This window comes from Salmo trutta, chromosome 21 (genome assembly GCF_901001165.1).
Source record: "Salmo trutta chromosome 21, fSalTru1.1, whole genome shotgun sequence".
Lineage (NCBI taxonomy): Eukaryota > Metazoa > Chordata > Actinopteri > Salmoniformes > Salmonidae > Salmo > Salmo trutta.
This window is the reverse complement of record NC_042977.1, coordinates 11,764,120-11,781,966: the sequence shown is the minus strand read 5'-3', so window position 1 is coordinate 11,781,966 and position 17,847 is coordinate 11,764,120. Positions and strand designations below refer to the sequence as shown.

Below are 17,847 nucleotides of genomic sequence, written 5' to 3'. Positions count from 1 at the left end.
TACCCATAAAACCTAGCGGTCAAACAGGGAAATGGTTCCAACCATTTTTCCACCATTCATTTTTCCCATAGGGGATTTTAGAAACACTTAAAATAATACATTTGTAGTTCTTTATGATAGCCACATTAGCAGTTAATTAGAATTTCATTTTGGGGGGGTAAATACAGGCAAATATTTTTTCTAAAAGTCACCTTGTCCTAGAGAGAATTACACGGTTACCATGCCAGGGTAAGCCAACAGAAAAACACAGGCCTTTTTTAATTGTTTTTAAAATCCCCTGTGGGGAATATGAATGGTGGAAAAAGATTGGAACCATTACCCTGTTCGACCGCTAGTTCTTATGGGTATTATGACTCCTACTGTGGTACTCTATTTGGGATATTATGGGCGGTAGACTTGTGGGCATTCCTAACATTTCCATGACTTCCACTTTTTCTTGTAGTTCCGTAGTGTAGTGGTTATCACGTTCGCCTCAAGCGAAGTCCCGGTTCGAAACCGGCGGAAACAAATTTTAACAAAACAGATAGTGATGACAGAAACAGGGTCATAACTGAAAAAACAAAACAAATACATAGGCCTGCAGAATACATGAATAGACCAGTCTTAGACATGTCTTTCAATAACCAGAGGCAATGCAATGTTATAAAACAGGTTGTTTGGATCCTGGATGCTAATTGGTTAATAGCAGGGAGTTGAAGCACCACCATCCCAGCATTCTGCGGGTAGTGCCTGTTAGCGGTTCCATTAGATTTATAAATGCGCATCCACTGTCCCACGGCCCAGCCAGTCAATTTATAAACTTCATCTCCCCTGGAAAAATGTGTCTAGACCAATGGTATTCAAACCTTTTCAGCAGGGACACCTTTTTCCTACAGAATTTCTGGGGTCCCCATTTTTTTGCAATCATTTCTTGTGATCCCACCCCAAATACAACTTTAAAATCGGTACGTTACATTTTTTTTTACATCAACAAATAACCTTCAATTACCCAATCAAATACTTTTTTTCTAATTAACTTTCTCAAAAACGTTTCTATATTGTCTCATACAATAATCTGTACTCATAATTTTTGTTCCTAAATAATGAATATATATATCCCCACTGCAGTCCCCCGACCCCCGACTTTAAATATCACTGGTCTAGACAATATTTCCCAATGCCCCTAGGCTAGCATATGGTTTGAAACAGTTGAGGTTTGTCTAAACCTTGCTGTCTGCCTCTCCGACCTGTGGATCAATGTTGCCGTTTTTTTGGTGACCTCCACCGTGCGATGTGTATGAATGTGACCAGAATGACAGCTTCTCTGAGCCAGGCAAATTAATTTATCAGGGTCATTATAATGGATATATCCAAAGAAATGGCAATATAATCCAAGGTAAAACAAACAAAAGTGCAGACAGTTTTCTGTCATTTCAGCTGCTTGATGTGATTGTGTGATAGATTTAGTTGGCTGGCTAGCAAAGGAAAAGTAGCTAGCCTGCATAGCTACAGTGCATTCGGAAAGTATTCAGACCCCTTACTTTTTTCCACATTTTGTTACGTTACAGCCTTATTCTGAAAATGGATTAAGTCAAATAAAATCTATCTACACACAATACCCCATAATGACAAAGCGATAACATATCATTTTTAATTCATAAAAAAGATTTAAAAAATACCTTATTTACATACGTTTTCAGACCCTTTGCTATGAGGCTGGAAATTGAGCTCAGGTCCATCCTGTTTCCATTGATCATCCTTGAGATGTTTCTACAACTTGATTGGAGTCCACCTGTGGTAAATTCAATGGATTGGTCATGATTTGAAAAGGCACACACCTGTCTGTCTATATAAGGTTCCACAGTTGACAGTGCATGTCAGAGCATAAACTAAGCCATGAGGTGGAAGGAATTGTCCCTAGAGCTCCGAGACAGGATTGTGTCGAGGCACAGACGTGGGGAAGGGTACCGATACATTTCTGCAGCATTGAAGGTACCCAAGAACACAGTGGCTTCCATCATTCTTAAAAGGAAGAAGTTTGGAACCACCAAGACTCTTCCAAGAGCCGGCTGCTCAGCCAAACCATCCCTACGGTGAATCAGCCCTTATTCAGGAGTTATTCACACGATAATTCCCGGGATCTCAAGCCTTATTGCTTAGTTAATGGACTAAGTCATTTCTGACTTCATTAGGTTCTGAGAGCGATAAATGCCCCCCCCCCAGCCAAAGTCACACCCTTAGTATCCTACTCATGCAGTTTCCGTAGTGTAGCGGTTATCACGTTCGCCTAACACGCGAAAGGTCCCCGGTTCGAGACCGGGCGGAAGCACATTTTAACAAATTAGACAGTAAGCCTATTCACTTAGGGCTCGATCCCAATTTAGGAATTCATGCTTTTCCTACGCACTTCTCAGTATTTGCTATTCAGACTTACCCTTTTAAGTCGCGTAACGCACTCTGCTGGGGTGGCTAGCTTGGGCGCTCTGAATAAATTCCTGCTACGTGTGGTCTGAGTTCCATAATGATTCAAATAGGCTACATGTCCCAAATTATTGCAATACTTTAGCTTAATATGATTCACTAATGCTAGCAACCCTCAGGAACAATTCACAAGGATGTGACAGATTAAAGAAAGGTCAACGGAATGAAAGTATGCCAAAATAAATGTATGTGGCTGTTACTGACAGTGGCTCCCGATAGTGGCTAATATTTAACATGATACAAATTGTCAAATAAAACTGGGAAAAGCCCCACAGTGAGGTGTCATAATACCCATAAAACCTAGCGGTCAAACAGGGAAATGGTTCCAACCATTTTTCCACCATTCATTTTTCCCATAGGGGATTTTAGAAACACTTAAAATAATACATTTGTAGTTCTTTATGATAGCCACATTAGCAGTTAATTAGCATTTAATTTTGGGGGGGTAAATACAGGCGAATATTTTTTATAAAAGTCACCTTGTCCTAGAGAGAATTACACGGTTACCATGCCAGGGTAAGCCAACAAGAAACACAGGCCTTTTTTAATTGTTTTTAAAATCCCCTGTGGGGAATATGAATGGTGGAAAAACGATTGGAACCATTTCCCTGTTCGACCGCTAGTTCTTATGGGTATTATGACTCCTACTGTGGTACTCTATTTGGGATATTATGGGCGGTAGACTTGTGGGCATTCCTAACATTTTCCATGACTTCCACTCTTTTCTTGTAGTTTCCGTAGTGTAGTGGTTATCACGTTCGCGTCACACGCGAAAGGTCCCCGGTTCGAAACCGGGCGGAAACAAATTTTAACAAAACAGATAGTGATGACAGAAACAGGGTCATAACTGAAAAAAACGAAACAAATACATAGGCCTGCAGAATACATGAATAGACCAATGTCTTAACCAGAGGCAGATAGTGATAACTGAAAAAAAACGAAACAAATACATAGGCCTACAGAATACATGAATAGACCAGTCTTAGACATGTCTTTCAATAACCAGAGGCAATGCAATGTTATAAAACAGGTTGTTTGGATCCTGGATGCTAATTGGTTAATAGCAGGGAGTTGAAGCACCACCATCCCAGCATTCTGCGGGTAGTGCCTGTTAGCGGTTCCATTAGATTTATAAATGCGCATCCACTGTCCCACGGCCCAGCCAGTCAATTTATAAACTTCATCTCCCCTGGAAAAATGTGTCTAGACCAATGGTATTCAAACCTTTTCAGCAGGGACACCATTTTTTCCTAAAGAATTTCTGGGGTCCCCATTTTTTTGCAATCATTTCTTGTGATCCCACCCCAAATACAACTTTAAAATCGGTACGTTACATTTTTTTTTACATCAACAAATAACCTTCAATTACCCAATCAAATACTTTTTTTCTAATTAACTTTCTCAAAAACGTTTCTATATTGTCTCATACAATAATCTGTACTCATAATTTTTTGTTCCTAAATAATGAATATATATATCCCCACTGCAGTCCCCCGACCCCGACTTTAAATATCACTGGTCTAGACAATATTTCCCAATGCCCCTAGGCTAGCATATGGTTTGAAACAGTTGAGGTTTGTCTAAACCTTGCTGTCTGCCTCTCCGACCTGTGGATCAATGTTGCCGTTTTTTTGGTGACCTCCACCGTGCGATGTGTATGAATGTGACCAGAATGACAGCTTCTCTGAGCCAGGCAAATTAATTTATCAGGGTCATTATAATGGATATATCCAAAGAAATGGCAATATAATCCAAGGTAAAACAAACAAAAGTGCAGACAGTTTTCTGTCATTTCAGCTGCTTGATTGTGTGATAGATTTAGTTGGCTGGCTAGCAAAGGAAAAGTAGCTAGCCTGCATAGCTACGGTGCATTCGGAAAGTATTCAGACCCCTTACTTTTTTCCACATTTTGTTACGTTACAGCCTTATTCTGAAAATGGATTAAGTCAAATAAAATCTATCTACACACAATACCCCATAATGACAAAGCGATAACATATCATTTTTAATTCATAAAAAAAGATTTAAAAAATACCTTATTTACATACGTTTTCAGACCCTTTGCTATGAGGCTGGAAATTGAGCTCAGGTCCATCCTGTTTCCATTGATCATCCTTGAGATGTTTCTACAACTTGATTGGAGTCCACCTGTGGTAAATTCAATGGATTGGTCATGATTTGAAAAGGCACACACTGTCTGTCTATATAAGGTTCCACAGTTGACAGTGCATGTCAGAGCATAAACTAAGCCATGAGGTGGAAGGAATTGTCCCTAGAGCTCCGAGACATTGTGTCGAGGCACAGACGTGGGGAAGGGTACCGATACATTTCTGCAGCATTGAAGGTACCCAAGAACACAGTGGCTTCCATCATTCTTAAAAGGAAGAAGTTTGGAACCACCAAGACTCTTCCAAGAGCCGGCTGCTCAGCCAAACCATCCTACGGTGAATCAGCCCTTATTCAGGAGTTATTCACACGATAATTCCCGGGATCTCAAGCCTTATTGCTTAGTTAATGGACTAAGTCATTTCTGACTTCATTAGGTTCTGAGAGCGATAAATGCCCCACCCACCCACCCAGCCAAAGTCACACCCTTAGTATCCTACTCATGCAGTTTCTGTAGTGTAGCGGTTATCACGTTCGCCTACACGCGAAAGGTCCCGGTTCGAGACCGGGCGGAAACACATTTTAACAAATTAGACAGTAAGCCTATTCACTTAGGGCTCGATCCCAATTTAGGAATTCATGCTTTTCCTACGCACTTCTCAGTATTTGCTATCAGACTTACCCTTTTAAGTCGCGTAACGCACTCTGCTGGGGTGGCTAGCTTGGGCGCTCTGAATAAATTCCTGCTACGTGTGGTCTGAGTTCCATAATGATTCAAATACGCTACATGTCCCAAAGTATTGCAATACTTTAGCTTAATATGATTCACTAATGCTAGCAACCCTCAGGAACAATTCACAGGATGTGACAGATTAAAAGAAGGGTCAACGGATGAAAGTATGCCAAAATAATGTTATGTGCTGTTTTACTGAACAGTGGGCTCCCATAGTGGCTAATAGTTAAAATGATACAAATTGTCAAATAAAACTGGGAAAAGCCCCACAGTGGAGGTGTCTAATACCCATAAAACCAGCGGTCAACAGGGAATGGTTACAAACCATTTTTCCATCATTCATTTTTCCCATAGGGGATTTTAGAACACTTAAATAATACATTTGTAGTTCTTTATTATCGCCACATTAGCAGTTAATTAGCATTACATTTTGGGGGGGTAAATACAGGCGAATATTTTTTATAAAAGTCACCTTGTCCTAGAGAGAATTACACGGTTACCATGCCAGGGTAAGCCAACAAGAAACACAGGCCTTTTTAATTGTTTTTTAAAATCCCCTGTGGGGAATATGAATGGTGGAAAAACGATTGGAACCATTACCCTGTTCGACCGCTAGTTCTTATGGGTATTATGACTCCTACTGTGGTACTCTATTTGGGATATTATGGGTGGTAGACTTTGGGGCATTCCTAACATTTTCCATGACTTCAGCTCTTTTTCTTGTAGTTTCTGTAGTGTAGTGGTTATCACGTTCGCCTCACACGCGAAAGGGTCCCTGGTTCGAAACCGGGCGGAAACAAATTTTAACAAAACAGATAGTGATGACCGAAACAGGGTCATAACTGAAAAAACGAAACAAATAATAGGCCTGCAGATACATGAATAGACCAATCTTAGACCAGAGGCAGATAGTGATAACTGAAAAAAAAACGATACAAATACATAGGCCTACAGAATACATGAAAAGACCAGTCTTAGACATGTCTTTCAATAACCAGAGGCAATGCAATGTTATAAAACAGGTTGTTGGATCCTGGATGCTAATTGGTTAATAGCAGGGAGTTGAAGGCACCACCAATCCAGCATTCTGCGGGTAGTGCCTGGTAGCGGTTCCATTAGATTTTATAATGCGCATCCACTGTCCCACGGCCCAGCCAGTCAATTTATAACTTCATCTCCCCTGGAAAAATGTGTCTAGACCAATGGTATTCAAACCTTTTCAGCATGGACACCAGGTTTTTCCTACAGAATTTCTGGGGTCCCCATTTTTTTGCAATCATTTCTTGTGATCCCACCCCAAATACAACTTTAAATCGGTACGTTACATTTTTTTTTACATCAACAAATAACCTTCAATTACCCAATCAAATACTTTTTTCTAATTAACTTTCTCAAAAACGTTTCTATATTGACTCATACAATAATCTGTACTCATAATTTTTTGTTCCTAAATAATGAATATATAGATATCCCCACTGCAGTCCCCCCGACCCCCACTTTAAATATCACTGGTCTAGACAATATTTCCCAATGACCCTAGCTAGCATATGGTTTGAAACAGTTGAGGTTTGTCAATTCAAATAGGCTACATGTCCCAAATTATTGCAATACTTTAGCTTAATATGATTCACTAATGCTAGCAACCCTCAGGAACAATTCACAAGGATGTGACAGATTAAAGAAAGGTCAACGGAATGAAAAGTATGCCCAAAATAAATGTATGTGGCTGTTACTGACAGTGGCTCCCGATAGTGGCTAATATTTAACATGATACAAATTGTCAAATAAAACTGGGAAAAGCCCCACAGTGGAGGTGTCATAATACCCATAAAACCTAGCGGTCAAACAGGGAAATGGTTCCAACCATTTTTCCACCATTCATTTTTCCCATAGGGGATTTTAGAACACTTAAAATAATACATTTGTAGTTCTTTATGATAGCCACATTAGCAGTTAATTAGAATTTCCATTTTGGGGGGTAAATACAGGGCAAATATTTTTTCTAAAAGTCACCTTGTCCTAGAGAGAATTACACGGTTACCATGCCAGGGTAAGCCAACAAGAAACACAGGCCTTTTTTAATTGTTTTAAAATCCCCTGTGGGGAATATGAATGGTGGAAAAACGATTGGAACCATTTCCCTGTTCAACCGCTAGTTCTTATGGGTATTATGACTCCTACTGTGGTACTCTATTTGGGATATTATGGGCGGTAGACTTGTGGGCATTCCTAACATTTTCCATGACTTCCACTCTTTTTCTTGTAGTTTCCGTAGTGTAGTGGTTATCACGTTCGCCTCACACGCGAAAGGTCCCTGGTTCGAAACCGGGCGGAAACAAATTTTTAACAAAACAGATAGTGATGACAGAAACAGGGTCATAACTGAAAAAAACGAAACAAATACATAGGCCTGCAGAATACATGAATAGACCAGTCTTAGACCTGTCCTTTCAATAACCAGAGGCAGATAGTGGATAACTGAAAAAAAACTAAACAAATACATTGGCCTACAGAATACATGAAAAGACCAGTCTTAGACAGTCCTCTGACCTGTGGATCAATGTTGCCGTTTTTTGTGGTGACCTCCACCGTGCGATGTGTATGAATGTGACCAGAAATGACAGCTTCTCTGAGCCAGGCAACTTAATTTATCAGGGTCATTATAATGGATATATCCAAAGAAATGGCAATATAATCCAAGGTAAAACAAACAAAAGTGCAGACAGTTTTTCTGTCATTTCAGCTGCTTGATGTGATTGTGTGATAGATTTAGTTGGCTGGCTAGCAAAGGAAAGTAGCTAGCCTGCATAGCTACAGTGCATTCGGAAAGTATTCAGACCCTTACTTTTTCCACATTTTGTTACGTTACAGCCTTAATTCTGAAAATGGATTAAGTCAAATAAAATCTATCTACACACAATACCCCATAATGACAAGCGATAACATATCATTTTTAATTCATAAAAAAAGATTTAAAAAATACCTTATTTACATACGTTTTCAGACCCTTTGCTATGAGGCTGGAAATTGAGCTCAGGTCAATCCTGTTTCCATTGATCATCCTGAGATGTTTCTACAACTTGATTGGAGTCCACCTGTGGTAAATTCAATGGATTGGTCATGATTTGAAAAGGCACACACCTGTCTGTCTATATAGGTTACACAGTTGACAGTGCATAAACTAAGCCATGAGGTGGAAGGAATTGTCCCTAGATTCCTAACATTTGCCATGACTTCCACTCTTTTTCTTGTAGTTTCAGTAGTGTAATGGTTATCACGTTCGCCTCACACGCGAAAGGTCCCCGGTTCGAAACCGGCGGAAACAAATTTTAACAAAACAGATAGTGATGACAGAAACAGGGTCATAACTGAAAAAAACGAAACAAATACATAGGCCTGCAGAATACATGAATAGACCAGTCTTAGACATGTCTTTCAATAACCAGAGGCAGATAGTGATAACTGAAAAAAAACGAAACAAATACATAGGCCTACAGAATACAATGAATAGACCAGTCTTAGACATGTCTTTCAATAACCAGAGGCAATGCAATGTTATTAAACAGGTTGTTTGGATCCTGGATGCTAATTGGTTAATAGCAGGGAGTTGAAGCACCACCATCCCAGCATTCTGCGTGTAGTGCCTGTTAGCGGTTTCCATTAGATTTATAAATGCACATCCACTGTCCCACGGCCCAGCCAGTCAATTTATAAACTTCATCTCCCCTGGAAAAATGTGTCTAGACCAATGGTATTCAAACCTTTTCAGCAGGGACACCATGTTTTCCTACAGAATTTCTGGGGTCCCCATTTTTTTGCAATCATTTCTTGTGATCCCACCCCAAATACAACTTTAAAATCGGTACGTTACATTTTTTTTACATCAACAAATAACCTTCAATTACCCAATCAAATACTTTTTTTTAATTAACTTTCTCTAAAACGTTTCTATATTGTCTCATACAATAATCTGTACTCATAATTTTTTGTTCCTAAATAATGAATATATCCCCACTGCAGTCCCTCCGACCCCGACTTTAAATATCACTGGTCTAGACAATATTTCCCAATGCCCCTAGGCTAGCATATGGTTTGAAACATGTTGAGGTTTGTCTAAACCTTGCTGTCTGCCTCTCCGACCTGTGGATCAATGTTGCCGTTTTTTTTGGTGACCTCCACCGTGCGATGTGTATGAATGTGACCAGAATGACAGCTTCTCTGAGCCAGGCAAATAAATTTATCAGGTCATTATAATGGATATATCCAAAGAAATGGCAATATAATCCAAGGTAAAACAAACAAAAGTGCAGACAGTTTTCTGTCATTTCAGCTGCTTGATGTGATTGTGTGATAGACTTAGTTGGCTGGCTAGCAAAGGAAAAGTAGCTAGCCTGCATAGCTACAGTGCATTTGTGACAGGTTAAAGGAAATACTAATAGCCTGTTATACATTAAAAAGTATTAGTAAGTTCATAGTATGTGAGGATCTTAAAACATCTAAGGTTAAAAAGATCATGCATTATGTATTAGTTGATAGAGATTGATAACATTCATTTAATTGTGTTAAAGTTAAAATCCATCAAGTGTACAAAAGGTAAGAATTGTAAAAGGAATGTGTAAACGTTATATTGATTACTTTATTTGGTGGTGCCTAATTTAAGGGGAAAAGTGGTTAATCTGTGATCTACTAAATGCTCTTTAATCCATGAGTCTGAGACCGATTGCTCTGGTCTCCACTCAAGTTCGCGGGGAAATCGCGGTCTTTTCCTCATTACAGTAAAAGTTCTCGTTGAGGAAACAATACCGTATCACTCTCGTGATTATTTCTCCCCTTTTTTCAGGTACGATATTGATGATAAAACTGAGTCATTTAAATGTAATAATTCGCTAACATGTCAAGAGTGTTTAAGGTGTGTCTTGGTAACATCTGAGAAAGTTAGAGTTACGTTTGCAGAGTAATATGAGCCCTGCTCGGTTGCAGCTAAGGCTAGCTTCGTACTGAGAGTAGCTGCCATTTTATGTCGATCGTGAATGAACATGTGAATGAACATGTGCGTTGCTAATAAGATATGTTGTGGTGTTATTTGTGTAAGGGTTTTTCAAACACTTTATTGACTGTTGAGAAATTGAGTTATGGTTTACTGAGTTAAAGCTTTGTGCTTGACAGTTATATTGAAATGAGTGTATGTTTCAGTGAATTACAGAGTAAGTATACTGTTGTGACTTGAATAAGCCTTGTACCCTACAACACTAGCTCTTTCCTGTAGATCTGTTGTTTTGTAAAATGTGTTACTTGTGTAAAATGTGTTACTTTGGTAAATGATTACAGTAAAAGTTCTCGTTGAGGAAACAATACCGTATCACTCTCGTGATTATTTCTCCCCTTTTTCAGGGGCGTAACACATTCGGAAAGTATTCAGACCCCTTACTTTTTTCCACATTTTGTTACGTTACAGCCTATTCTGAAAATGGATTAAGGTCAATAAAATCTATCTACACACAATACCCCTAATGACAAAAGCGATAACATATCATTTTTAATTCAGAAAAAAAGATTTTAAAAATACTTTTTATCATTACGTTTTCAGAACCCTTGCTATGACCTGGAATTGAGCTCAGGTCCATCCTGTTTCCATTGATCATCCTTGAGAATGTTTCTACAACTTGATTGGAGTCCACCTGTGGTAAAGTCATGGATTGGTCATGATTTGAAAAGGCACACACCTGTCTGTCTATATAAGGTTCCACAGTTGACAGTGCATAAACTAAGCCATGAGGTGGAAGGAATTGTCCCTAGAGCTCCGAGACAGGATTGTGTCGAGGCACAGACGTGGGGAAGGGTACCGATACATTTCTGCAGCATTGAAAGGTACCCAAGAACACAGTGGCTTCCATCATTCTTAAAAGGAAGAAGTTTGGAACCACCAAGACTCTTCCAAGAGCAGCTGCGCAGCCAAACCATCCTACGGTGAATCAGCCTTATTCAGGAGTTATTCACACGATAATTCCCGGGATCTCAAGCCTTATTGCTTAGTTAATGGACTAAGTCATTTCTGACTTCATTAGGTTCTGAGAGCGATAAATGCCCCACCCACCCAGCCACCCCACCCAGCCAAAGTCACACCCTTAGTATCCTACTCATGCAGTTTCTGTAGTGTAGCGGTTATCCACGTTCGCCTAACACGTGAAAGGTCCCAGGTTCGAGACCGGGCGGGAAAAACATTTGAACAAATTAGACAGTAAGCCTATTCACTTAGGGCTCGATCCCAATTAGGAATTCTCATGCTTTTTCCTACGCACTTCTCAGTATTTGCTATTCAGACTTACCCTTTTAAGTCGCGTAACGCACTCTGCTGGGTGGCTACTTGGGGCGCTCTGAATAAATTCCTGCTACGTGTGGTCTGAGTTCCATAATGATTCAAATAGGCTACATGTCCCAAATTATTGCAATACTTTAGCTTAATATGATTCACTAATGCTAGCAACCCTCAGGAACAATTCACAAGGATGTGACAGATTAAAGAAAGGTCAACGGAATGAAAGTCCAAAATAATGTATGGCTGTTACTGACAGTGGCTCCCATAGTGGCTAATATTTAAAATGATACAAATTGTCAAATAAAACTGGGAAAAGCCCCACAGTGGAGGTGTCATAATACCCATAAAACCTAGCGGTCAAACAGGGAAATGGTTCCAACCATTTTTCCACCATTCATTTTTCCCATAGGGGATTTTAGAAACACTTAAAATAATACATTTGTAGTTCTTTATGATAGCCACATTAGCAGTTAATTAGCATTTAATTTTGGGGGGGGTAAATACAGGCGAATATTTTTTATAAAAGTCACCTTGTCCTAGAGAGAAATACACGGTTACCATGCCAGGGTAAGCCAACAAGAAACACAGGCCTTTTTTAATTGTTTTTAAAATCCCCTGTGGGGAATATGAATGGTGGAAAAACGATTGGAACCATTTCCCTGTTCGACCGCTAGTTCTTATGGGTATTATGACTCCTACTGTGGTACTCTATTTGGGATATTATGGGCGGTAGACTTGTGGGCATTCCTAACATTTTCCATGACTTCCACTCTTTTTCTTGTAGTTTCCGTAGTGTAGTGGTTATCACGTTCGCCTCACACGCGAAAGGTCCCCGGTTAGAAACCGAGCGCATTTTTTTTTTAACAAAACAGATAGTGATGACAGAAACAGGATCATAACTGAAAAAAACGAAACAAATACATAGGCCTGCAGAATACATGAATAGACCAGTCTTAGACATGTCTTTCAATAACCAGAGGTAATGCAATGTTATAAAACAGGTTGTTTGGATCCTGGATGCTAATTGGTTAATAGCAGGGAGTTGAAGCACCACCATCCCAGCATTCTGCGGGTAGTGCCTGTTAGCGGTTCCATTAGATTTATAAATGCGCATCCACTGTCCCACGGCCCAGCCAGTCAATTTATAAACTTCATCTCCCCTGGAAAAATGTGTCTAGACCAATGGTATTCAAACCTTTTCAGCAGGGACACCATTTTTTCCTACAGAATATCTGGGGCCCCAATTTTTTTGCAATCATTTCTTGTGATCCCACCCCAAATACAACTTTAAAATCGGTACGTTACATTTTTTTTTACATCAACAAATAGCCTTCAATTACCCAATAAAATACTTTTTTTCTAATTAACTTTCTCAAAAAAGGTTTCTATATTGTCTCATACAATAATCTGTACTCATAATTTTTTGTTCCTAAATAATGAATATATATATCCCCACTGCAGTCCCCCCGACCCCCACTTTAAATATCACTGGTCTAGACAATATTTCCCAATGACCCTAGGCTAGCATATGGTTTGAAACAGTTGAGGTTTGTCAATTCAAATAGGCTACATGTCCCAAATTATTGCAATACTTTAGCTTAATATGATTCACTAATGCTAGCAACCCTCAGGAACAATTCACAAGGATGTGACAGATTAAAGAAAGGTCAACGGAATGAAAGTATGCCAAAATAAATGTATGTGGCTGTTACTGACAGTGGCTCCCGATAGTGGCTAATATTTAACATGATACAAATTGTCAAATAAAACTGGGAAAAGCCCCACAGTGGAGGTGTCATAATACCCATAAAACCTAGCGGTCAAACAGGGAAATGGTTCCAACCATTTTTCCACCATTCATTTTTCCCATAGGGATTTTAGAAACACTTAAAATAATACATTTGTAGTTCTTTATGATAGCCACATTAGCAGTTAATTAGAATTTCATTTTGGGGGGGCAAATACAGGCGAATATCTTCTATAAAAGTCACCTTGTCCTAGAGAGAATTACACGGTTACCATGCCAGGGTAAGCCAACAAGAACACAGCCTTTTTAATTGTTTTTAAAATCCCCTGTGGGGAATATGAATGGTGGAAAAACGATTGGAACCATTACCCTGTTCGACCGCTAGTTCTTATGGGTATTATGACTCCTACTGTGGTACTCTTTTTGGGATATTATGGGTGGTAGACTTGTGGGCATTCCTAACATTTTCCATGACTTCCACTCTTTTTCCTGTAGTTTCTGTAGTGTAGTGGTTATCACGTTCGCCTCACACGCGAAAGGTCCCTGGTTCGAAACCTGGCGGAAACAAATTTTAACAAAACAGATAGTGATGACCGAAACAGGGTCATAACTGAAAAAAACGAAACAAATAAATAGGCCTGCAGAATACATGAATAGACCAATCTTAGACCAGAGGCAGATAGTGATAACTGAAAAAAAACGAAACAAATACATAGGCCTACAGAATACATGAAAAGACCAGTCTTAGACATGTCTTTCAATAACCAGAGGCAATGCAATGTTATAAAACAGGTTGTTTGGATCCTGGATGCTAATTGGTTAATAGCAGGGAGTTGAAGCACCACCATCCCAGCATTCTGCGGGTAGTGCCTGTTAGCGGTTCCATTAGATTTATAAATGCGCATCCACTATCCCACGGCCCAGTCAGTCAATTTATAAACTTCATCTCCCCTGGAAAAATGTTCTAGACCAATGGTATTCAAACCTTTTCAGCAGGGACACCATGTTTTCCTACAGAATTTCTGGGTCCCCATTTTTTTGCAATCATTTCTTGTGATCCCACCCCAAATACAACTTTAAAATCGGTACGTTACATTTTTTTTTACATCAACAAATAACCTTCAATTACCCAATCAAATACTTTTTTTCTAATTAACTTTCTCAAAAACGTTTCTATATTGTCTCATACAATAATCTGTACTCATAATTTTTTGTTCCTAAATAATGAATATATATCCCCCACTGCAGTCCCCCCGACCCCGACTTTAATATCACTGGTCTAGACAATATTTCCCAATGCCCCTAGGCTAGCATATGGTTTGAAACAGTTGAGGTTTGTCAATTCAAATAGGCTACATGTCCCAAATTATTGCAATACTTTAGCTTATATGATTCACTAATGCTAGCAACCCTCAGGAACAATTCACAAGGAGTGACGATTAAAGAAAGGTCAACGGAATGAAAGTATGCCAAATAAATGTATGTGGCTGTTACTGACAGTGGCTCCCGGTGGCTAATATTTAACATGATACATTGTCAAATAAAACTGGGAAAAGCCCCACAGTGGAGGTGTCATAATACCCATAAAACCTAGCGGTCAAACAGGGAAATGGTTCCAACCATTTTTCCACCATTCATTTTTCCCATAGGGGATTTTAGAAACACTTAAAATAATACATTTGTAGTTCTTTATGATAGCCACATTAGCAGTTAATTAGCATTTCATTTTGGGGGGGTAAATACAGGCGATATTTTTATAAAAGTCACCTTGTCCTAGAGAGAATTACACGGTTACCATGCCAGGGTAAGCCAACAAGAAACACAGGCCTTTTTAATTGTTTTTAAAATCCCTGTGGGGAATATGAATGGTGGAAAAACGATTGGAACCATTACCCTGTTCGACCGCTAGTTCTTATGGGTATTATGACTCCTACTGTGGTACTCTATTTGGGATATTATGGGTGGTAGACTTGTGGGCATTCCTAACATTTTCCATGACTTCAGCTCTTTTCTTGTAGTTTCTGTAGTGTAGTGGTTATCACGTTCGCCTCACACGCGAAAGGTCCCCGGTTCGAAACCGGGTGGAAACAAATTTTAACAAAACAGATAGTGATGACCGAAACAGGGTCATAACTGAAAAAAACGAAACAATAAATAGGCCTGCAGAATACATGAATAGACCAATCTTAGACCAGAGGCAGATAGTGATAACTGAAAAAAAACGATACAAATACATAGGCCTACAGAATACATGAAAAGACCAGTCTTAGACATGTCTTTCAATAACCAGAGGCAATGCAATGTTATAAAACAGGTTGTTTGGATCCTGGATGCTAATTGGTTAATAGCAGGGAGTTGAAGCACCACCATCCCAGCATTCTGCGGGTAGTGCCTGTTAGCGGTTCCATTAGATTTATAAATGCACATCCACTGTCCCACGGCCCAGCCAGTCAATTTATAAACTTCATCTCCCCTGGAAAAATGTGTCTAGACCAATGGTATTCAAAACCTTTTCAGCAGGGACACCATGTTTTCCTACAGAATTTCTGGGGTCCCCATTTTTTTTGCAATCATTTCTTGTGATCCCACCCCAAATACAACTTTAAAATCGGTACGTTACCATTTTTTTTTACATCAACAAATAACCTTCAATTACCCAATCAAATACTTTGTTTTCTAATTAACTTTCTCAAAACGTTTCTATATTGACTCATACAATAATCTGTACTCATAATTTTTGTTCCTAAATAATGAATATATATATCCCCACTGCAGTCCCCCCGACCCCCACTTTAAATATCACTGGTCTAGACAAATTTCCCAATGACCCTAGGCTAGCATATGGTTTGAAACAGTTGAGGTTTGTCAATTCAAATAGGCTACATGTCCCAAATTATTGCAATACTTTAGCTTAATATGATTCACTAATGCTAGCAACCCTCAGGAACAATTCACAAGGATGTGACAGATTAAAGAAAGGTCAACGGAATGAAAGTAGGCCAAAATAAATGTATGTGGCTGTTACTGACCAGTGGCTCCCGATAGTGGCTAATATTTAACATGATACAAATTGTCAAATAAACTGGGAAAAGCCCCACAGTGGAGGTGTCATAATACCCATAAAACCTAGCGGTCAAAACAGGGAAATGGTTCCAACCATTTTTCCACCATTCATTTTTCCCATAGGGGATTTTAGAAACACTTAAAATAATACATTTGTAGTTCTTTATGATAGCCACATTAGCAGTTAATTAGAATTTCATTTTGGGGGGGCAAATACAGGCGAATATCTTTATAAAAGTCACCTTGTCCTAGAGAGAATTACACGGTTACCATGCCAGGGGTAAGCCAACAAGAAACACAGGCCTTTTTTAATTGTTTTTAAAATCCCCTGTGGGGAATATGAATGGTGGAAAAACGATTGGAACCATTACCCTGTTCGACCGCTAGTTCTTATGGGTATTATGACTCCTACTGTGGTACTCTTTTTGGGATATTATGGGTGGGTAGACTTGTGGGCATTCCTAACATTTCCATGACTTCAGCTCTTTGTTCTTGTAGTTTCTGTAGTGTAGTGGTTATCACGTTCGCCTCACACGCGAAAGGTCCCTGGTTCGAAACCGGGCGGAAACAAATTTTAACAAAACAGATAGTGATGACCGAAACAGGGTCATAACTGAAAAAAAAACGAAACAAATAAATAGGCCTGCAGAATACATGAATAGACCAATCTTAGACCAGAGGCAGATAGTGATAACTGAAAAAAAACTATACAAATACATAGGCCTACAGAATACATGAAAGACCAGTCCTTAGACATGTCTTTCAATAACCAAGGCAATGCAATGTTATAAAACAGGTTGTTTGGATCCTGGATGCTAATTGGTTAATAGCAGGGAGTTGAAGCACCACCATCCCAGCATTCTGCGGGTAGTGCCTGTTAGCGGTTCCATTAGATTTATAAATGCACATCCACTGTCCCACGGCCCAGCCAGTCAATTTATAAACTTCATCTCCCCTGGAAAAATGTGTCTAGACCAATGGTATTCAAACCTTTTCAGCAGGGACACCATGTGTTTCCTACAGAATTTCTGGGGGTCCCCATTTTTTTGCAATCATTTCTTGTGATCCCACCCCAAATACAACTTTAAAATCGGTACGTTACATTTTTTTTACATCAACAAATAACCTTCAATTACCCAATCAAATACTTTTTTTTCTAATTAACTTTCTCAAAAACGTTTCTATATTGACTCATACAATAATCTGTACTCATAATTTTTGTTCCTAAATAATGAATATATATATCCCCACTGCAGTCCCCCCGACCCCCACTTTAAATATCACTGGTCTAGACAATATTTCCCAATGACCCTAGGCTAGCATATGGTTTGAAACAGTTGAGGTTTGTCAATTCAAATAGGCTACATGTCCCAAATTATTGCAATACTTTAGCTTAATATGATTCACTAATGCTAGCAACCC

General features: G+C 39.2%; 7 non-coding genes across 7 annotated transcripts; all 7 read left to right on the top strand.

Annotated features, from left to right (window-relative positions):
• Window positions 1-2,235: 2,235 nt before the first annotated feature.
• trnav-aac (transfer RNA valine (anticodon AAC)) lies at window positions 2,236-2,308 on the top strand. The gene has a single exon. It is a non-coding gene; the product is annotated as a tRNA-Val (tRNA).
• Window positions 2,309-3,191: 883 nt separating this feature from the next.
• On the top strand, window positions 3,192-3,264 carry trnav-cac (transfer RNA valine (anticodon CAC)). Its single transcript has one exon. It is a non-coding gene; the product is annotated as a tRNA-Val (tRNA).
• Window positions 3,265-6,024: 2,760 nt separating this feature from the next.
• On the top strand, window positions 6,025-6,098 carry trnav-cac (transfer RNA valine (anticodon CAC)). Its single transcript has one exon. It is a non-coding gene; the product is annotated as a tRNA-Val (tRNA).
• Window positions 6,099-7,564: 1,466 nt separating this feature from the next.
• trnav-cac (transfer RNA valine (anticodon CAC)) lies at window positions 7,565-7,637 on the top strand. Its single transcript has one exon. It is a non-coding gene; the product is annotated as a tRNA-Val (tRNA).
• Window positions 7,638-13,856: 6,219 nt separating this feature from the next.
• Window positions 13,857-13,929, top strand: trnav-cac (transfer RNA valine (anticodon CAC)). The gene has a single exon. It is a non-coding gene; the product is annotated as a tRNA-Val (tRNA).
• Window positions 13,930-15,379: 1,450 nt separating this feature from the next.
• Window positions 15,380-15,452, top strand: trnav-cac (transfer RNA valine (anticodon CAC)). The gene has a single exon. It is a non-coding gene; the product is annotated as a tRNA-Val (tRNA).
• A 1,470-nt stretch (window positions 15,453-16,922) lies between these two features.
• On the top strand, window positions 16,923-16,995 carry trnav-cac (transfer RNA valine (anticodon CAC)). The gene has a single exon. It is a non-coding gene; the product is annotated as a tRNA-Val (tRNA).
• Window positions 16,996-17,847: the final 852 nt, after the last annotated feature.